Genomic DNA, 22,433 nt, shown 5'->3' with positions numbered 1-22,433 from the left:
CAGAAAGACTATTTAAAAAAACTGTCAGTATTTTTATTGGTCTACAGTCTATCTGATTGCTTGATTATCTCCTACATGTCATTATTTATTACTATTATTATTATGGAAACTAGTTACTTACCTTAGATAGAATACTGCCAACATTTTCACTCAGTGTGAGATTTTTTTCAACAATTACTGTCTGCCAAAAGAAAGAGTGTTATTCATTCATTATGTAGCAGCATGGAAAACTTTGATCATTAAAATGGGTGTATAAAAATTTGTTGAATATTTTAGTACCTTGAACCCAAGCTGTGCTGCTTTGATTGCAGCGACGTAGCCACCTGGTCCAGAGCCCACCACTGTGACATCAGCATCGACTGCAAAAAGCATAACAGGAACCTTAAAACTTAAAAAAAAATGGCTATTGTTTAAAGTTGAATAGTCAACGACTGAAGGTGTATACATGGATACAAAGTTCATGAGAGAACATGACATTAAAAGTGATTGATAAGTTTCCATACTTGCTGCTTTGTCAGCATGCGTTCCAATGGACAGGGCTGTGGTTTCTTGCCATTTACAGGCAAGACCGTCACTCTGTTGCAACAAACACACAATTAAGAAATGACGTGTTTTACTATTACTTATGTCTGCTTTAGGCACCAAACTATAATATCATAGTTAAAAAAAAATCTTGTTCTTCATCACGGAGGTAGTTTTTTTTGGATCATGCATTTAAAATTGTATGTTGATTTAGAGTTATATGAAGGGATGTCGTAGTGTTGTGTTCAAGACCACACTATCCAAGACCAAGACTTGCCCGAGACCAGAATGCACCAAGATCAAGACAAGACCAAGACTTACGGGAGCCGAGACCGAGTCAAGACCAAGACCGAGACCGAGACCAAGACCATAAACATTTTCTTTTGCAATTTAAAAAAATATATAAATAAGTAAAATTATTGACAGTTAAATAACATTCTCTCTTTAGTTTTAGTTTCTTTTAAATACATTTGATGGACAAAAAAGGTGCCTGCAAAAAATATTAAAACTACTACTGCTACTGATAAATTCACAATTATGCTACATATTTGAAAACAAGATTTTTATGTCAGCTGAATGCAAGTGTTTAAAAGTATTTCTGTCAAGAAATAACATGGCTGGTCACCTACACGCCGCAGAGTGTTTCCTCTTTGCTGTGCATTTACAAATGTATTCTTTGCGGTTTGTGAAACCACATTTTACAACCAACAAGTTAGCGGACATGTTTAGCTCCACCTCTCTCTCCTGTTTGTATGTGTGAGTGTGTCACACACATCACCCAGTCACATTAAGGAAGGTTGCGGTCATTATACGGGGTGGATTAAAGAATGAATAAAGGATTGTTTTATCCCGTTCTTCTCTTTGTTATTATCACATTATAAAAAAGTTTAAAAATGGCAGGAATTAGTGCTGGTCTCGAACGGTCATGAGGGAAAATCCCAAGTCCGGACAGCCCGAGTCAGAGAAAAGACCGAGTCAAAATGCTTCTGAGTCCGAGACGAGACCGAGACCTTTAAAATTTGGTCTCAAGACCTTCCTCGAGACAAAGACCGGTCTTGACTACTGCAACACTAGGAAGTCGGACAGATCCTATAATCATATCTTAGGCCTGAGCTAAGAGCTGGAAAAGGCTCTGTGCATCTGACACTGTTTACTAAAAGCATATATGAAGGATAACAAGACTAAGGATTAAGGACCTCAGCCTGGATTATTAAGGGAACTTCAGGGTCACTTCTGGATCTGAAACATCAGATTTGCATCAGCTTGAAAAGATCAATAAGGTGTGTAATATATCAGTCAGCTTGTCCGCTCTTAGTATAAACATGGTAGTCAAAGCAGTTAAAACTGAACGCAGAAATCGTCTTTCCAAATCTGGCATCAAGCAGCCTTTTATCAGAGCCTTCAAGGACAACCACATCAGTGCCAAGTAAGAGATGGGTAATCCAGGGTCTGAATAAGGTAATCTTCTAAGCTTTGAACCAGCTAAATCCAGGACCATGGTGCTAAAAAAAAGTTAAAGTAAAAAACATGTTGGATGGCACAACAATCCCATCAATCACTGAGAAACCAAACAAGAGCATGCAACATTTTTTTGTAATGTTGTTATGTTAGGAGTACAATATCAATTCAAACCACCATCAAGGTGCTTAAAACACAGACAAAACTGTCCTATCAGGCAGAATTAAGAGGTATAGATGTGTGACTGGTATCGTAATGTCTCATACCTTGAGGCAAGGAAGGGGTGTGACCCCAGAGTCTGTGATGTTGAGGATATTCTTTGTGTTGATAATCTTCTGGCCACCATCATCTGCTGTGGTTGTCACCTCGGTACTACCTAACCCAGTGACGTGAGCTACCTGAGAAGGAGGACACCATTCAGTTAATGTAATTGGCCACCACAAGAACTTTTGAAGTGATAAGTAGGGTCTGAATCTGATTTTACGTGATTGTGGAAAACTGACGGAATTGGATTATACTACAGAAATGGCAAAATCACTCAGGATACACACCTACTTGCATGTTTTAGGACATTATCACATTTTTACAGTAAATTGGTGGAGAAAGACATGAAAGCATGAACCAGTTTCTCCTGATCTTTCTGAGTCATTAAACCATTCACTCTGGAGATGTTCTTTCGGTGGTAGAAGGCTATTTTTGTGATAAATTTGATCTAACGGCTGAATGTCAGATCTGAGTCAATCAAAACACCAAGGTTTTTGACTTGGTCTTTAGCTTTTAAAGATCGAGACCTAAGATACTCGCTGACAGCAGTCCTCTTTTCCTTATTACCAAAAGCAATCACCTCCATCTTGTCACAATTTAGTTGAAGGATGTTTTCACTCATCCAGCAGTTAACTTTTTCTAAGCAGTCACACAACACCTCAAAGGTGTAGAGAAATCTGACAGATTTGAGCAACTACTCCAGTGTGCCAAGAAGAGCACCAAAGAAAGTAACCTGGCTGATCACAGTGGCTCATGAGAGAAAAGGAGAACTTTGCTGTGCTTTGGCAGACCTTGCCAATCCATAAAGAACCATACCCGACAAGCTAGTTAACTCACTCAGTGCCATTGACGAGATAACTCGTCATTTGCATTTTTTCACGGGGATTACTAGAAAACACCCTGGCGGAAGTCCCTCATCAATATCTAAACTGTGGGGTGTTGTAGTGACCAACTGTGTCCTGAAGATGGCAGCAGTGCACCTTTAGATGAGAGATTAGCCACTGATGCTTCCCAGCAAAACAGGAAGAAGTAAGAAAAAGGGAGTTTATTCCGCTACAGAGTGATATTGTGATGTATTCAGCAGCTCACAACACCACATACTAACACAGAACATGTGTGGACCTGAGTGGATTATTGATAATGTTGTGATCGTGAGATAAAACCATCAACTAACGGGTCATCCCTGTGTGTCGGGAGGAGGGGTGAGGGAGGGAGAGGATTTGAAAACAAGATGTTAACAAGATGTTTTCAAATGATGTTCTTTGTATTGATGATCTGCTGACCACCATCATCGGCTGCAGTGGCCCCTTGGGTATTACCAGTAACTCTACCAAACATAATGACGTCAGCTACCTGAGGAAGACACCATTCAGTCAATAAAATTGGCCAGCACAAAAACTTTTGAAGTGATAAATAGGTTATTAGATTTTCTATGATTGTGGAAAACTGACAAAATTCAAAACAGATTATATGTATTATACAGAAAGAGCAAAATGGAAAGGACTTCAGCCTCCTTGAATTAAAATACCTCTATGACACAGACACTAAATCATCATTACATACATATTTTAGCAAAATGTCAGACATTTCAAAGTTGTTTTTCCATGTGAAATGGGCGGCTGAATATCTAGAAAGTGTAGAGAAATCTGATGGATGCATTGGATGGGTAACTACTCCAGTGTCCCAAAAAGAGCACCGAAGAAGTTACTCAGCTGATCACAGAGGCTAAGCTTGTACCTTATTTAGGATGTTCTTCGTGTTGATAGTCTGCTGACCACAATCATTTGCTGCATCCGTCACCTGGGTATTACCAGTAACTCTACCAAACCCAGTGACATGAGCTACCTGAGAAGGAGGACACCATTCAGTCAATCTAATTGGCTGCCACAAGGACTTTTGTAGTTATTTTACATGCACATTTGTTTCAGTAAATTGGTGGGCAAAGAGACGGACATGATAAATCTCACCGATAATCTCTCAATATAAAGCACTTCAACCTTCCTAAATTAAAATAGCTTTAAGGCACAGACTAAACCATCATCACGTACATATTTTTAGCACAATGTCAAACATTTCCAAGTTGTTTTTTCAAGTAAAATGGGCAGCTGAATATCTAGAAAGTGTAGAGAAATCTGATGGATGCATGGGATGGGTAACTACTCCAGTGTCCCAAAAAGAGCACCGAAGTAGTTACTCAGCTGATCACAGAGGCTAAGCTTGTAAAGACTTATTGAGACTACCCTGGACTGGCACCATTTACCCAGGAAGATCAATGACCTCATCCTGGGCTATTACAGGAAATTCAGGCTCAGGGTCACTTCTGGTTTTGAAACATCTGCCTGAAAAGGGTATTATAATGGTGTGTACTACCTCAGTCAGCTTGTTTGCTCTTGCTATAACCATGATAATCAAAGCAATTGAAATTGAACGCAGAAATTGTCTTTCCACATCTGGCATTAAGCAGCCTTTTATTTGAGCCTTCATGGACAACGTCACTGCCACCACAACATCAGTGCCAGGTAGGAGATGGATACTCTAGGGTCTGAATAAGCTCATCTTCAAGGCAAAAATGAGCTTTAAACCAGCTAAATCTAGGGCCTTGGTGCTGAAAAAAGTATGGTGACAAAAAAGCTAGATCGCACAACAATTCCATCTATCACTGAGAAACGAAACAAGAGCATGGGGAAAGTTTTTGATTGTTATCTCAGGAATACAAGACCAATTCAAATCACCATCAAGGTGCTTAAAATGTAAACAGAACTGTCCTACCAGGCACATTTAAGACGTATAGATGTGTGACAGGTCTCATAATGGCTCATACCTCGATGCCAGGGTGGGGTGTGACCCCAGAGTCTGTGACTTTGATGATGTTCTTCGTATTGATGATCTGCTGACCACCATCATCTGATACAGCGGCCCCCTGGGTATTACCAGTAACTCTACCAAACCTATTGATGTCAGCTACCTGAGGAGGACACCATTCAGTCAATGAAATTGGCCACCACAAAAACTTTTGAAGTCATAAGTAGGGTATTAGATTTTCTGTGATTGTGGAAAACTGACGAAATTCTAAACGGATTATACGTATTATACAGAAAGAGCTAAATGGAAAGGACTTCAGCCTCTTTGAATTAAAATAGCTCTATGACACAGACAATAAACCATCATTACATACATATTTTAGCGCACAATGTAAGACATTTCTAAGTTGTTTTTTCATATAAAATGGGTGGATGAATATCTAGAAAGTGTAGAGAAATTTGATGGATGCATTGGATGGGTATCTACGCCAGTGTCCCAAAAAGAGCACCGAAGTAGTTACTCAGCTGATCACAGAAGCTAAGCTTGTACCTCAATGCCAGGAAAGGGTGTGATTTCAGAGCCAGTGGAATTGAGGATGTTCTTTGTGTTGATAGTCTGCTGACCACCATCATTTGCTGCAGCTGTCACTTGGGTATTACCAGTAACTCTACCAAACCCAGTGACATGAGCTACCTGAGAAGGAGGACACCATTCAATCAATCTAATTGGCTGCCACAAGGACTTTTGTAGTTATTTTACACGGGCATTTGTTTGGGTAAATTGGTGGGCAAAGAGACGGACATGTTAAATCTCACCGATAATCTTTCAATATAAAGCACTTCAACCTTCCTAAATTAAAATATCTTTAAGGCACAGACTAAACCATCATCACGTACATATTTTTGGCACACAAAATCTCACAATATAAATGACTTCAACCTTCTTAATTTACAATAACTTTAAGGCACAACATCGGTGCCAGGTAGTAAATTAATACTCCAAGGTCTGGATAAGCTCATCTTCAAGGCAAAAATTAACTTTAAACCAGCTAAATATAGGGCCATGGTCCTGAAAACAGTAAGGTGACAAAGAAGCTAGATGGCACAACAATCCCATCTATCACTGAGAAACCAAACAAGAGCATGGGGAAAGTATTCAATTGTTATCTCAGGAATACACTAACAATTCAAATTACCATAGAGGTGCTTAAAATGTAAACAGAACTGTCCTACCAGGCACATTTAAGACGTATAGATATGTGACAGGTCTCATAATGGCTCATACCTCAAAGCCAGGGAAGGATGTGACCCCAGAGTCTGTGACTTTGATGATGTTCTTTGTATTGATGATCTGCTGACCACCATCATCTGATGCAGCGGCCCCCTGGGTATTACCAGTAACTCTACCAAACCTATTGATGTCAGCTACCTGAGGAGGACACCATTCAGTCAATGAAATTGGCCACCACAAAAACTTTTGAAGTGATAAGTAGGGTATTAGATTTTCCGTGATTGTGGAAATCTGACGAAATTCAAAACGAGTTATACGTATTATACAGAAAGAGCTAAATCGAAAGGACTTCAGCCTCTTTGAATTAAAATAGCTCTATGACACAGACACTAAACCATCATTACATACATATTTTAGCGCACAATGTAAGACATTTCTAAGTTGTTTTTCCATGTAAAATGGGTGGATGAATATCTAGAAAGTGTAGAGAAATTTGACGGATTGGATGGGTAACTACGCCAGTGTCCCAAAAAGAGCACCGAAGTAGTTACTCAGCTGATCACAGAAGCTAAGCTTGTACCTCAATGCCAGGAAAGGGTGTGATTTCAGAGCCAGTGGCATTGAGGATGTTCTTTGTGTTGATAGTCTGCTGACCACCATCATTTGCTGCAGCTGTCGCTTGGGTATTACCAGTAACTCTACCAAACCCAGTGACATGAGCTCCCTGAGAAGGAGGACACCATTCAGTCAATCTAATTGGCTGCCACAAGGACTTTTCTAGTTATTTTACATGCACATTTGTTTCAGTAAATTGGTGGGCAAAGAGACGGACATGTTAAATCTCACTGATAATCTCTCAATATAAAGCACTTCAACCTTCTTAAATTAAAATATCTTTAAGGCACAGACTAAACCACCATCACATGCATATTTTTGGCACACAAAATCTCACAATATAAATGACTTCAACCTTCTTAATTTAGAATAACTTTAAGGCACAACATCGGTGCCAGGTAGTAAATAAATACTCCAAGGTATGGATAAGCTCATCTTCAAGGCAAAAATTAACTTTAAACCAGCTAAATATAGGGCCAAGATGCTGAAAAAAGTAAGGTGATAAACAAGCTAGATGGCACAACAATCCCATCTATCACTGAGAAACCAAACAAGAGCATGGGGAAAGTATTCAATTGTTATCTCAGGAATACACTAACAATTCAAAATACCATAGAGGTGCTTAAAATGTAAACAGAACTGTCCTACTAGGCACATTTAAGACGTATAGATATGTGACAGGTCTCATAATGGCTCATACCTCAAAGCCAGGGAAGGATGTGACCCCAGAGTCTGTGACTTTGATGATGTTCTTTGTATTGATGATCTGCTGACCACCATCATCTGATGCAGCGGCCCCCTGGGTATTACCAGTAACTCTACCAAACCTATTGATGTCAGCTACCTGAGGAGGACACCATTCAGTCAATGAAATTGGCCACCACAAAAACTTTTGAAGTGATAAGTAGGGTATTAGATTTTCCGTGATTGTGGAAATCTGACGAAATTCAAAACGAATTATACGTATTATACAGAAAGAGCTAAATCGAAAGGACTTCAGCCTCTTTGAATTAAAATAGCTCTATGACACAGACAATAAACCATCATTACATACATATTTTAGCGCACAATGTAAGACATTTCTAAGTTGTTTTTCCATGTAAAATGGGCGGCTGAATATCTAGAAAGTGTAGAGAAATTTGACGGATGCATTGGATGGGTAACTATGCCAATGTCCCAAAAAGAGCACCGAAGTAGTTACTCAGCTGATCACAGAAGCTAAGCTTGTACCTCAATGCCAGGAAAGGGTGTGATTTCAAAGTCAGTGGCATTGAGGATGTTTTTCGTATTGATGATCTGCTGACCACCATCATCTGCTGCAGCCGTCACCTGGGTATTACCAGTAACTCTACCAAACCCAGTGACGTGAGCTACCTGAGAAGGAGGACACCATTCAGTCAATCTAATTGGCTGCCACAAGGACTTTTGTAGTTATTTTACACAAGCATTTGTTTGGGTAAATTGGTGGGCAAAGAGACGGACATGTTCAATCTCACCGATAATCTCTCAATATAAAGCACTTCAACCTTCCTAAATTAAAATATCTTTAAGGCACAGACTAAACCATCATCACGTACATATTTTTGGAACACAAAATCTCACAATATAAATGACTTCAACCTTCTTAATTTAGAATAACTTTAAGGCACAACATCGGTGCCAGGTAGTAAATTAATACTCCAAGGTCTGGATAAGCTCATCTTCAAGGCAAAAATTAACTTTAAACCAGCTAAATATAGGGCCATGGTGCTGAAAAAAGTAAGGTGATAAACAAGCTAGATGGCACAACAATCCCATCTATCACTGAGAAACCAAACAAGAGCATGGGGAAAGTTTTCAATTGTTATCTCAGGAATACACTAACAATTCAAATTACCATAGAGGTGCTTAAAATGTAAACAGAACTGTCCTACCAGGCACATTTAAGACGTATAGATATGCGAAAGGTCTCATAATGGCTCATACCTCAAAGCCAGGGAAGGATGTGACCCCAGAGTCTGTGACTTTGATGATGTTCTTTGTATTGATGATCTGCTGACCACCATCATCTGATGCAGCGGCCCCCTGGGTATTACCAGTAACTCTACCAAACCTATTGATGTCAGCTACCTGAGGAGGACACCATTCAGTCAATGAAATTGGCCACCACAAAAACTTTTGAAGTGATAAGTAGGGTATTAGATTTTCCGTGATTGTGGAAATCTGACGAAATTCAAAACGAATTATACGTATTATACAGAAAGAGTTAAATCGAAAGGACTTCAGCCTCTTTGAATTAAAATAGTTCTATGACACAGACACTAAACCATCATCACATACATATTTTAGCGCACAATGTAAGACATTTCTAAGTTGTTTTTCCATGTAAAATGGGCGACTGAATATCTAGAAAGTGTAGAGAAATTTGATGGATGCATTGGATGGGTAACTATGCCAATGTCCCAAAAAGAGCACCGAAGTAGTTACTCAGCTGATCACAGAAGCTAAGCTTGTACCTCAATGCCAGGAAAGGGTGTGATTTCAGAGCCAGTGGCATTGAGGATGTTCTTTGTGTTGATAGTCTGCTGACCACCATCATCTGCTGCAGCCGTCACCTGGGTATTACCAGTAACTCTACCAAACCCAGTGACATGAGCTACCTGAGAAGGAGGACACCATTCAGTCAATCTAATTGGCTGCCACAAGGACTTTTCTAGTTATTTTACACAAGCATTTGTTTGGGTAAATTGGTGGGCAAAGAGACGGACATGTTCAATCTCACCGATAATCTCACAATATAAATGACTTCAACCTTCTTAATTTAGAATAACTTTAAGGCACAACATCGGTGCCAGGTAGTAAATTAATACTCCATGGTCTGGATAAGCTCATCTTCAAGGCAAAAATTAACTTTAAACCAGCTAAATATAGGGCCATGGTGCTGAAAAAAGTAAGGTGATAAACAAGCTAGATGGCACAACAATCCCATCTATCACTGAGAAACCAAACAAGAGCATGGGGAAAGTTTTCAATTGTTATCTCAGGAATACACTAACAATTCAAATTACCATAGAGGTGCTTAAAATGTAAACAGAACTGTCCTACCAGGCACATTTAAGACGTATAGATATGCGAAAGGTCTCATAATGGCCCCTACCTCAAAGCCAGGGAAGGATGTGACCCCAGAGTCTATGACTTTGATGATGTTCTTTGTATTGATGATCTGCTGACCACCATCATCTGATGCAGCGGCCCCCTGGGTATTACCAGTAACTTTACCAAACCTATTGATGTCAGCTACCTGAGGAGGACACCATTCAGTCAATGAAATTGGCCACCACAAAAACTTTTGAAGTGATAAGTAGGGTATTAGATTTTCTGTGATTGTGGAAATCTGACGAAAATCAAAACGAATTATACGTATTATACAGAAAGAGCTAAATCGAAAGGACTTCAGCCTCTTTGAATTAAAATAGCTCTATGACACAGACACTAAACCATCATTACATACATATTTTAGCGCACAATGTAAGACATTTCTAAGTTGTTTTTCCATGTAAAATCGGCGACTGAATATCTAGAAAGTGTAGAGAAATTTGACGGATGCATTGGATGGGTAACTATGCCAATGTCCCAAAAAGAGCTCCGAAGTAGTTACTCAGCTGATCACAGAAGCTAAGCTTGTACCTCAATGCCAGGAAAGGGTGTGATTTCAAAGCCAGTGGCATTGAGGATGTTCTTCGTATTGATGATCTGCTGACCACCATCATCTGCTGCAGCCGTCACCTGGGTGTTACCAGTAACTCTACCAAACCCAGTGACATGAGCTACCTGAGAAGGAGGACACCATTCAGTCAATCTAATTGGCTGCCACAAGGACTTTTGTAGTTATTTTACATGCACATTTGTTTCAGTAAATTGGTGGGCAAAGAGACGGACATGTTAAATCTCACTGATAATCTCTCAATATAAAGCACTTCAACCTTCTTAAATTAAAATATCTTTAAGGCACAGACTAAACCATCATCACGTACATTTTTTTGGAACACAAAATCTCACAATATAAATGACTTCAACCTTCTTAATTTAGAATAACTTTAAGGCACAACATCGGTGCCAGGTAATAAATGAATACTCCAAGGTATGGATAAGCTCATCTTCAAGGCAAAAATTTACTTTAAACCAGCTAAATCTAGGGCCAAGGTGCTGAAAAAGGTAAGGTGATAAACAAGCTAGATGGCACAACAATCCCATCTATCACTGAGAAACCAAACAAGAGCATGGGGAAAGTTTTTAATTGTTATCTCAGGAATACACTAACAATTCAAATTACCATCGAGGTGCTTAAAATGTAAACAGAACTGTCCTACCAGGCACATTTAAGACGTATAGATATGTGACAGGTCTCATAATGGCTCATACCTCAAAGCCAGGGAAGGATGGGACCCCAGAGTCTGTGACTTTGATGAGTTTTTTTGTATTGATGATCTGCTGACCACCATCATCTGATGCAGCGGCCCCCTGGGTATTACCAGTAACTTTACCAAACCTAAAGACGTCAGCTACCTGAGGAGGATACCATTCAGTCAATAAAATTGACCACCACAAAAACTTTTGAAGTGATAAGTAGAGTATTAGATTTTCTGTGATTGTGGAAAACTGACGAAATTCAAAACAGAATATACGCATTATACAGAAAGAGCAAAATGGAAAGGACTTCAGCCTCCTTGAATTGAAACAGCTCTATGACACAGACACTAAACCATCATTACATACATTATTTAGCACAATGTAAGACATTTCTAAGTTGTTTTTCCATGTAAAATGGGCGGCTGAATATCTAGAAAGTGTAGAGAAATTTGATGGATGCATTGGATGTAGTTACTCAGCTATTCACAGAGGCTAAGCTTGTACCTTATTGAGGATGTTCTTCGTGTTGTTAGTCTGCTGACCACCATCATCTGCTGCAGCCGTCACCTGGGTATTACCAGTAACTCTACCAAACCCAGTGACATGAGCTACCTGAGAAGGAGGACACCATTCAGTCAATCTAATTGGCTTCCACAAGGACTTTTGTAGTTATTTTACATGCACATTTGTTTCAGTAAATTGGTGGGCAACGAGACGGACATGTTAAATCTCACCCACAATCTCTCAATATAAAGCACTTCAACCTTCTTAAATGAAAACATCTTTAAGGCAATTAGAATACATACATTTGGCAAAATGTCATGCATTTCCAAGATGTTTTTCCATTTAAAATGGGAGGCTGAATATCTAACAAGTGTAGAGAAATCCGACAGATGCATGGGATGGGTAACTACTCCTGAAGAGCACCAAGGTGGTCACCCGTCTGATCACAGAGGCTCAGGAAGGAAAAGGAGAACTTTGCTGTGCTTTGGCTTCAACTTGCCAATGCATATGGCTTCATACCCGACAAGCTGGTTGAGACTACCCTGGACTGGCACCATTTATTCAGGAAGATCAGAGACCTCATCTTGGACTATTACAGGAACTTCAGGCTTAGGGTCACTTCTGGTTTTGAAACATCAGCACGAAAAGGTCATTTCAACTAGGTGTACTATCTCAGTCAGCTTCTTTGCTCTTGCCGTGAACATGGTAGTCAAAGCAGTTGAAACTGAATGCAGAAGTCATCTTTCCAAATCTGGCATCAAGCAGCTTTTGATTTGAAGCTTAATGAACAACCTAGCTGTCACCATAACATCAGTGCTTGGTGGGAGATGGATTCTCCAGGACCTGGATAAGCTCTTTTCCTCAGCCAGAATGAGCTTCAAACCAGCTAAAATGGCAGGGCCATGAAGCTGAAGAAAGTTAAGGTGACAAACACGTTGGATGGCACAATGCATCTATCACTGAGAAACCATCCATAGATCATGGGGCAAGATTTTACATACTGATTTACGACAGATCTCATAGCTGCTTGTACCTCAATGCCAGGAATGGGTGTGATTTCAGAGCCTGTGGCATGGAGGATGTTCTTCATGTTGATGGTCTGCTGACCATCATCATAGGCTGCAGCCGTCATCTGAGTATTTCCAGTAACTCTACTAAACCCATTGACGTGAGCTACATGAGAAGGACACCATTCAGTCAATGTAATTGGCCGCCACAAGGACCTTTGTAGTTATTTTACATGCACATTTTTTCAGTAATTTGGTGGACAAAGAGACCGACATGTTAAATCTCACACAAAATCTCACAATATAAAGGACTTCAACCTCCTTAATATGAAATAGCTTTAAGACACAGACTAATTCATCATCACGTGCCTATTTCGGCACAATGTCAGATATTTCCAAGTTGTTTTTCCATTTAAAATAGACGGCTGAATATCTAGCAAGTGTAAATCTGATGGATGCAGGGATGGGTAACTACTCTAAGTGCCAAGAAGAGCACCAAGGTAGCCACCCAGCTGATCACAGAGGCTCATGAGGGAAAAGGATCACTTTATTGTGGTTTGGCTTGACCCCGCCAATGCATATGGCACCATACCCGACAAGCTGGTTGAGAGTAACCTGAACTGGCACCATTTACTCAGGAAGCTCAAAGACCTAATCCTGGACTATTACAGGAACTTCAGGATCAGGAATACTTCTGGTGCAGAAACATCAGCTTGAGAAGGCCATTTAAATTAGATAACTTTCTCACTGAGCTTCTTTGTTCCTGCCAAGAACATGGTCGTTAAAGCAGTTGAAACTGAATCCGGAAGTCATCTTTCCAAATCTGGCATCAAGTAGCTTTCGATCTGAGCCTTCATGGACAACCTAATTGTCACCATTACATCAGTGCCTGGTGGGAGATGGTTCCCCCAGGTCCTGGATAAACTCATCTCCTAGGCCAGAATGAGCTTTAAACCAGCGAAATTTACAGGGCCTTGAGGCTGAAAAATGTTAAGGTGACTATAAGGTTGGATAGCACAATGCATCCCATCTATCACTGAGAAACCAAACAAGAGCATGGAGCAAGTTTTTAATCGTTCTTTTCAAACCTCCATTGATGTGCTTAAAACATGGTTATTGGCAGTAGACGAGTGTGGCTTACGTGGGAGATTTAAGACATAGATTTACAACAGGTCTCATAACTGCTTGTACCTTAATGCCAGGATTGGGTGTGATTTCAGAGCCAATGGCATTGAGGATGTTCTTTGTGTTGATGATCTGCTGACCAACATCATCTGCTGTGGCCGTTCCCTGGGAATTACCAGAAACTCTACCAAACCCATTTACATGAGCTACCTGAGAAGGAGGACACCATTCAGTCAATGTAATTGGCCGCCACAAGGACTTTTGTAGTTATTTTACATGCACATTTTTTTCAGTTAATTGGTAGGCAAACAGACAGACATGTTAAATATCACCTGAAATCTCGCATTATGAAGGACTTAAACAACCTTATATTAAAGTATCTTAATGACACAGAATAAAACATCATCATGTATATTTTTTGCACAATGTCACGTATTTCCAAGTTGTTTTTCCATTTAAAATGAGCGACTGAATATCTAACAAGTCTAGAGAAATCTGACTGATGCACGGAAACGGTAATTACTCCAGAAGAGCACCAAGGTAGTCACCCGTCTGATCACAGAGGCTCAGGAAGGAAAAAGGAGAACTTTGTTGTGCTTCGGCAAATTTATGTAGTATCTCATTCAGTTTCTTTGCTCTTGCCATGAACATGGTGGTCAAAGCACTTGAAACTGAATGCAAAGTCAATCTGAGCCTTTATTGGCAATCTAATTGTCACTGTAACATCAGTGCCTAGTGAGAAATGGATCCTCCAGGGCCTGGATAAGCTCATCTCCTAGGCCAGAATGAGCTTTAAACCAGATAAATCCGCAGAGCCATGAGTTTGAACAAAGTTAAGGTGAAAAACACATTGGATGGCACAATCCATCCCATCTTAACTGAGAAACCAAACAAGAGCACTTGGCAAGTTTTCAATGGAAATCTTAGTTATGCAGTATTAATTCAAACCTCATTTGAGGTGCTTAAAACGTGGCTATTGGCAGTAAATTTAAGACATAGATTTACGACAGGTCTTATAACTGCTTGTACCTTAATGCCAGGAATGGGTGTGATTTCAGAGCCTGTGGCGTTGAGGATGTTCTTCATATTAATAGTCTGCTGACTACCATCATGTGCTGCGGCCGTCACCTGGGTATTACCACCAAACCCATTGACGTGAGCTACCTAAAAATGAGGACACCAGATTCAGTCAATGTAATGGCACAAGACTTTTTCTTGTAAAAAGTAAGGTCTCAGACTACCATTTACCAGTACCATGCATCTGCACCAGACAGAATCCCCAGCTAACTAATTTCATTATCTCGGCTGCGCATGATGTCCGACAAAGCCCAATCTCCATTTCTGGGCCATTTCCACTTTGCGCTCCAGGAAGGATAGCACCCACAGAGCTATGACAGTAAATCTAAATAAGTACAAATAAAACTGATCACCTTAGACACATCCCCATTATATTCCATAGAGTACTGCATATGTCCGCTCATCGTTTTTGTCGAACCGTAGTCAACCTCCACAGCATCGGACAAAATCTGTCAAAGAAGAAGACAGATTGGACCAAACAGAACCAGCGCCACTTGATACTTGGAATGTTGGGTGTTCATTCTTCATGCTTACCAGAGAGGATCTTGTTTTTCCATTCACTTCCTTCACGCTTTCATGCTTGCTTTTCTGTTTGTTCTTGTAGTAGTTGATGAAAACGCTCAGAGATATGACCACAGGGAGCACAATGACAGCCCCAACAAGGACGTAGACCCCCCACCGAGGCACTGATGAAGAAAAGAGGGGGTCTTGTTTACCTACATTTGAGTTACATTCACTGCTTAACGTAGTATAAAACTATACAGGTCAAAGTCTTTATTCCAGACAGTATATACCAAAATGTATTGTAGGTCAAAAGCAAACATTAAATAAAATAAATTAATGAGGGAAACACACAGTGTATGTGCTGCTGTACGATGACTCACGGAGGATCTTGCTCAGCATATGATGGAAGAATTGGGCAACAGGTGAAAGAGTGGGGTAAGTGTTGTAAGGTAACGATGGGGAGGAAAAGGTTTCGGACTGATTAGTGACTGTGAAGTTTGTTGAGTTGTATATCTCGAAGCTCAACGCAGGTGTCGCCGTAGGTATGAGATGAGACGGCATGGTTAGGGATGAATCTCTGAAAGCAGGAAAGCTGAGTGAGAGAAGTCCAACTTTAGAGCATGAATTATGGAAGAAAGTCCTACAAATGTTTCCTACAGAAATACAACCAAATCTTGTGATTAAGAAAAATTCGATGAACCTTTATTTTACTGTGATTTTGCATATTTAGTGCCGGAGCACCAACTAGGACCCTATTGTAATGCAAGTTGTTTTTTTTTTTTTATTATTATTATTATTATTATTATTATTATTATTATTATTATTATTATTATTATTATTATTATTAATAATAATAATAATAATACAAAAAAGTGATCACATTTTTGAGGGCCTAAAAATGTTTAAATTCTCATGAAAATTTGAATGCATATTAGGAATGGCGAAAAATTTTATATTTTGGGGTAATTGCACATGTGAATAGCAAAATGACTCAATAGTGCCCCCTTAAAAATTGGACTTTTTGGAATGTAGTTTTATTTTAAACATACATGTTTATTTGGTTGTGTTATAAAACAATCTTGACAATAAAGTTGAATATATAGATTGAAATATTCCTCTTAGCAGCCTGGTCACTTGAATGCTGTGCTGTGCTTATGGAAGTTATTAGGAGTTTTGTAGAGCTAAGAAGATGCAAATTAATTATAGCAGCTTTCATTTGTATGCCAAAAAAATTAGTTATGGTTTAACCCAACCATCATTCATAGTCATAGCGCCACCTATTGGTAAAAGGAAATCATAGGCATTATATTTGCACAGAACGGAAAGTTTGTGATATAATCCTTTAAAATGGTCAGTTACGTCTCAACACTTTAAAAATTCTGACACACCGTTACATGCAACAAACCTCAACGTGCGTTACGCCCCGACATGTGTGTGGTTGCGAGGGCCCGTTCAACGCTGCTTGCAGCTTTAATTGAACACATAATTCCTCTGATATTATTTATTTATGATTGTCCTATCCCAAATGTAAAGCAGATTAATCTTCCTTGTCTTGCAAAGCTGCCATTGTTCTTGAAAATCAATTAAATTAAATCAAGGAATTAACTTCTTGAAACAGAAATAGCTATATTTGACATGTGTTGGGAAAATATTACACATTTTCATATTGGGTACTTAACTCATTCAGTGCCAGCCATTTTCAGATTTTCTACCCCCCTCAGTGCCAGCCGTTTTTGAGCATTTTGACTGATTTTAAAGAGAATCTGAAATCTGACACCAGATTCTGAAAGATTGAAGGCTCTACTTATCTACTTTATCTACTGATAAAAAAAAAAAAAAAAAACATTTGTTTCTGCTCGTTTCGTTCTTTTGTAATCAGCAGTTGAATAGAGCAAGTTTTACACAAATCTTCAGTTTCAGAGCAAAAAGCTGAGAAAAAAGCCTTTTTGTAAAAAAAAAAAAACCCTGTCAGTGACTTTAAAGCTATTTTTTTTTGCTTTAGTGACAACTAACATCTGAACATTGTTTCATTATATATATAAAAATAAAAATAAAAACACTAAGACAGGGCTTTTGATGGAAAAATTATTATTATTTATCTATGTCAGAGTTGAATAGATTTCTTATTGTATTTTGGCGTTCCTCCAACTTTCTCTCCCGTCAGTCTGCACACACGCAACTTCCTCTTCCTCCCGGACATACAGAGTGTCATTGCGTTCCCTGTTTTTTTATTGTTTTATCTCACCATCGCCACACTATCCATGAGTTCCACACATGTACTGGTCGATTGTGCGCTGCTGGTAACGTCAACCATGTACGTTGCGCCATTTTCTGTCTCATAAACTCCTTTCTTCTCTCCTTCGAGTTATCTCGTCAATGGCACTAAGCGTTTGGATTTGAAATGACGAGTTATCTCGTCAATGGCACTGAGTGAGTTAAATATGTAGCAAGTCTTTGAAAGGCAAACAAACTTGTCAAATTAGCACAAAAGCGCTACGAAACTCTTCACAGTCAATGTGATCTGATTTAAAGCTGCAGTATGTAGAATAATGAGACTTGTATGAAGTCAACCATGCTCCTTTCCCTTCCCTCTCTGTTTTGAATTCACCGGTATCCTCGTGAACTGTGGAGCTCTTGGCAAATGTTTTCACAATAGTGACTAGTGACAAATCTAGGGACTCTTTCCTGTTTTGGAGAGTTTTCTGATGTTTTAGTGACATGAAAGCATGCATCACTCTCTGGTTACTGTCCTCATGGCAGGGGCTGCTGCCGTAGCTTCACCACAAAGCTCACACAGGTGGCTGCAGTGATCCCAGCTGCTGGTCAGAGCAAACCTACACCAGTCCACGTCCAGACTGCAAATGAATTGCTCATGTTATCTCCACCTTCTCTAAGGTTTACACATGCTTTATCCCATCTGTTATCACTCTCCCTCTGACAGCAGTGTGGTCATGGACGTCTGCTTTGAGTCCACTTGGCCCTCCGTGGAGTCTGTTCTGTTTGGGATTTTCGACTGTTGCTTTTCTTCTGGTCTTCCTTTCTGTGCTTGATTTGCTGTGTAACCGTTGTGCCTAATGCTGCAATGAGGACTTTTATAGCTGGAACTCCCCCATTGCACTGAGCACTCAGCCAATGGTAACACCTAAAACAGCTCATGGGGCACTCGGTTTGTAGAAAGAGCTCTGATTGGCTGAAAAGTAGCATCAAGCTTTTGGCTTTCTAAAGCTCAAATGTAGATCCAAGAGAAAGAGCAGAGGGAGAGTGTCCACTCAGAACACTTTGAGTTACAATAAGCTCAAAGGTGATTATGGATTTTTGACCAAATGATGCAAAAACATTACATACTGAAGCTTTAGGCGGCCTTCTGTAGCATTGAAAATTATTTACAAGATTGACTTTATTTTATTTTATCATCATTCACATGCATTTTTGCACATATTGTCTGTTGGTAGATGTTACATGATTTTAGTTGGCACAGTTGGGTGGGTCTTGTCTTCAAATATGATGTTTTCCAGTTCAAGGGTTTGTGATTTTGGTTGGTTTACCTTGTGTCATTGTTTTGATAATGTTTGTGGGTTCTTCTAATTAAACTGTCTGCAGGTTCCTGTTGTCTCTTCACTGCTGGTCTTGTTAGAATGTGTGTTGTGAGTGATTAGACTCCGTCCTGTTCCCTAATGACCCTAATTATTATTGCTGTGTGTTTTTTCTCAGACGCTGTCGCCACTCGCCAAACAAATGTGCTGTTTTAGAGGCTTTCTCTACATGTGTGAGTGAAATTACTGTCATTACATAATATTGGTTGTAATGGCATAACATTGGCTGTGAAGTTAGCTTTCATTAATCGTTTGATTGGAAACATATTTTAAAGATTTGGTCATTTAGAGTTCACAGATTAAATGTTCAGCAGGAAAGCTTTCCATTCATTTATTGTTCATAATCCCACTGAATTTAAAGAGTCTGGTTTGATATTCATAGAAATAATATGGGACAAAGAGCATCCCTTCTCTGTTCAGTAAGGGACAATAGTTCTGTGTTCAAATAAGGAATTATTCCATTATTTTAATAATCTATCCCAACCTAGCATAATAGTGAACTATGACCACGAGCAGGGTTGGGGTCAATTATAATTATAATCGCATAATTGATCATTAATTACAATGATGACATAATTAGGGCCCGAGCACAATGTTTGCATAGGACCCTATTGGAATGCACCTCGTTTTTATTATTATTTTTCTTATAGAGGAAATTTTTGCATTTTTGGGGCCCTAAACATGTTAAAAAAAAATGATTGAAAATGTGTACACATATTAGGACTGGCAAAAAAAATTGATATTTTGGGGGATATGCACATGTGAATGGCAAAATGACTCAATAGCACCCCCTTGGACTGATGACATCATCACTGTAGAACATCTACAAAATTCTGTACAATTCTTCAGTGTACTGAAGAACTATTACTTCAGTACACTAGGGATTTCCCTGATCTGGGTAAGTACTGCTATTTATTTCTACCACAACAGCCACGTTTGCATTTACCATTTCACCCTGAACACCAGCACTGTGCGTATCATTTTTCTGAAGGTGTGGAAAAAAAACGAAATTTAAGGGGTTGTTTTTAATATTGGTTTAATAAAGATGCTGGTTTATAATAGGCTAAACATGCTGAGTCCACTTATTTTTAAGCTTAACATAAAGGCCAATGATTGTCATTTACGTCATCTGTCACTAACTGATTTTGTAGAATTATTCAGTGTACTGAAGAACTATTACTTCAGTACACTAAGGATTTCCCTGATCTGGGTAAGTGCTGCAAGTAATTGTGATTGGCACAGAAATTCTATTAACGAAAATGGTAAATTACAATTTAATTAAATGCAAAATTGGGGAACCATATTACAGTTCTATGGCTCACACATACATGTATAACAAGTATTAAAATGTGTTTCATGTCAACTTTTCCCACGACCTGTCATTTTGAATAAATCGAGGGGAATCCTGACTGATACTCAGGCTGAGACGCCCACAACAAAACTATTATTACCAATATTTACATATGGTAATATGTAACTAACTAATTAGATGATAGATAATGTTTTTTAGTGTGTATTTTACAGCTGATTTAAGACATGGATCAAAACTGACTCGTTAGCATAAGAGATGCTAATAGGAAACTAACGCAAGTTAAGTTTTAGGTTTTTTTTTTAAATTTCAAAATCAGTATTTGTGATTAATTGGAATTGAACTTTAATAATTGAGAATACAATTGTAATTTAATGTCAGGAGAAAAAATAATAATTGTAATTTTAGTTATAATTTGAAAAAACGTTTGTCACCATATTCATAATTGAGTCGTAATTGAACATGGATAATTGAAGACGTAATTGTAATTGAAAGATGTAATTGTCACAAGATACTGTTTTCTGCAGTTGTTCCCATGTTGTCATTGTCACCTAAGAAGTAGCCATTGTGTCTTCTGGCACCACACGTGCATCCACCTCTTATTTTAATATCACGAGGGCATCGTTGTACTCGTTACCTAGAACCATTCCAGATAATCTTCTGACATTGATATATTTGTATTAAAAATTATCACGAGTAATACAGGATGCAAATAGTGACAAAGAAACACAGTAAAAGGACCTTTTTCATCATTTTTCATTTTAATTGCAATCCAGTAAATAATTGACAAAAAAACTCAAGTACAAATTGTCAGAAAAACTAAGTATTGTAACAAAGTACATTTACTTTGTTACAGGATTGGGGTCAATTACATTTTTCAGTTACAATTACATTTTCAATTACAATTCAATTACGATTACAGTGACCAGCATTTTTTCCAATTACAATTAAATCACAATTATTTTATTATCCTCAGGAACTCAATTCCAGTTACGTTCTGAATTACTAAAGTTCAATTAAAATTAATCACAATTACTGAGCCTGAAATAAATAACCTGATAAAAGTTAACCTTCGTCTTGTGTTAGCTTTCTCTTAGCATCTCTTATGATATAAAGGCTCTTAAATCAGCTGTAAAATACACTAAAAACAAATATCTATCATCTCATTTATTTCCTATCTATTGATTACCTTGTTAGGCTTCATAATCAATGAAAATATAGGTTTTAATATTTTTAGTTTGGGCATCTGAGCCTTTTTTGTGTCAGTATACCATAGATTTCTATATGAAACATATTTTAATAATTATTAACTACATATGTGTAGAACTGTACATAGAACTGTAACACGGTTCCCCAGTTTAGTGTTAAATTATAATTGACAGTTTTTATAGAATTTTCATGACAATTAAAATTACAAAGTCAATTATATAAACTCAATTACAATTTCATGACATCATAATTGTAATTAATGATCAATTATGCAATTATAATTATAACTGACTCCAACCCTGGTTACTATACACCTCTGACCAAACAGTGTAACCTACAGCAGCCTGTTGGGTAGCAGTAGAGGTACCTGAGATGTGACGACCTTTGACCTGTTCCTCAATTACGTCTCCTCTGCTCAGGATGAAGACTTCAGCTCTTTGTCCTGCTCAGCTCATCTACTGAAGCCTGTGTGCTTTACCAACTGAACACACACACACACACACACACCATCAGTGATCCCTCCCAGTCTCCCTCTAAACCGAGCACTTCTATATGCACAGTTTTCTATATCGTGCAAACAGACACGCTTGAACTGTACTTCAAATACTAAATCAGACCCTGATGGTTCTGGAAGCCTGACAATTGCTTGTTTGGTAAAACTTGTTAACATTTGTGTGCCAAAGTATCTGCATTATTAAATAAGACATTAGGTTGCTTTCAATTATCTTGTCTTGCACTGGAGCAGTTTAGCCGTGTTTGCATTTACCATTTCACCCTGAACACCAGCACTGTGCGTATCATTTTCCTGAAGGTGTGGGAAAAAAA

This window comes from Gouania willdenowi, chromosome 6 (genome assembly GCF_900634775.1).
Source record: "Gouania willdenowi chromosome 6, fGouWil2.1, whole genome shotgun sequence".
In the NCBI taxonomy this organism is placed as follows: domain Eukaryota; kingdom Metazoa; phylum Chordata; class Actinopteri; order Blenniiformes; family Gobiesocidae; genus Gouania; species Gouania willdenowi.
The sequence above is the reverse complement of the archived record's forward strand: the minus strand, read 5'-3'. Positions refer to the sequence as shown.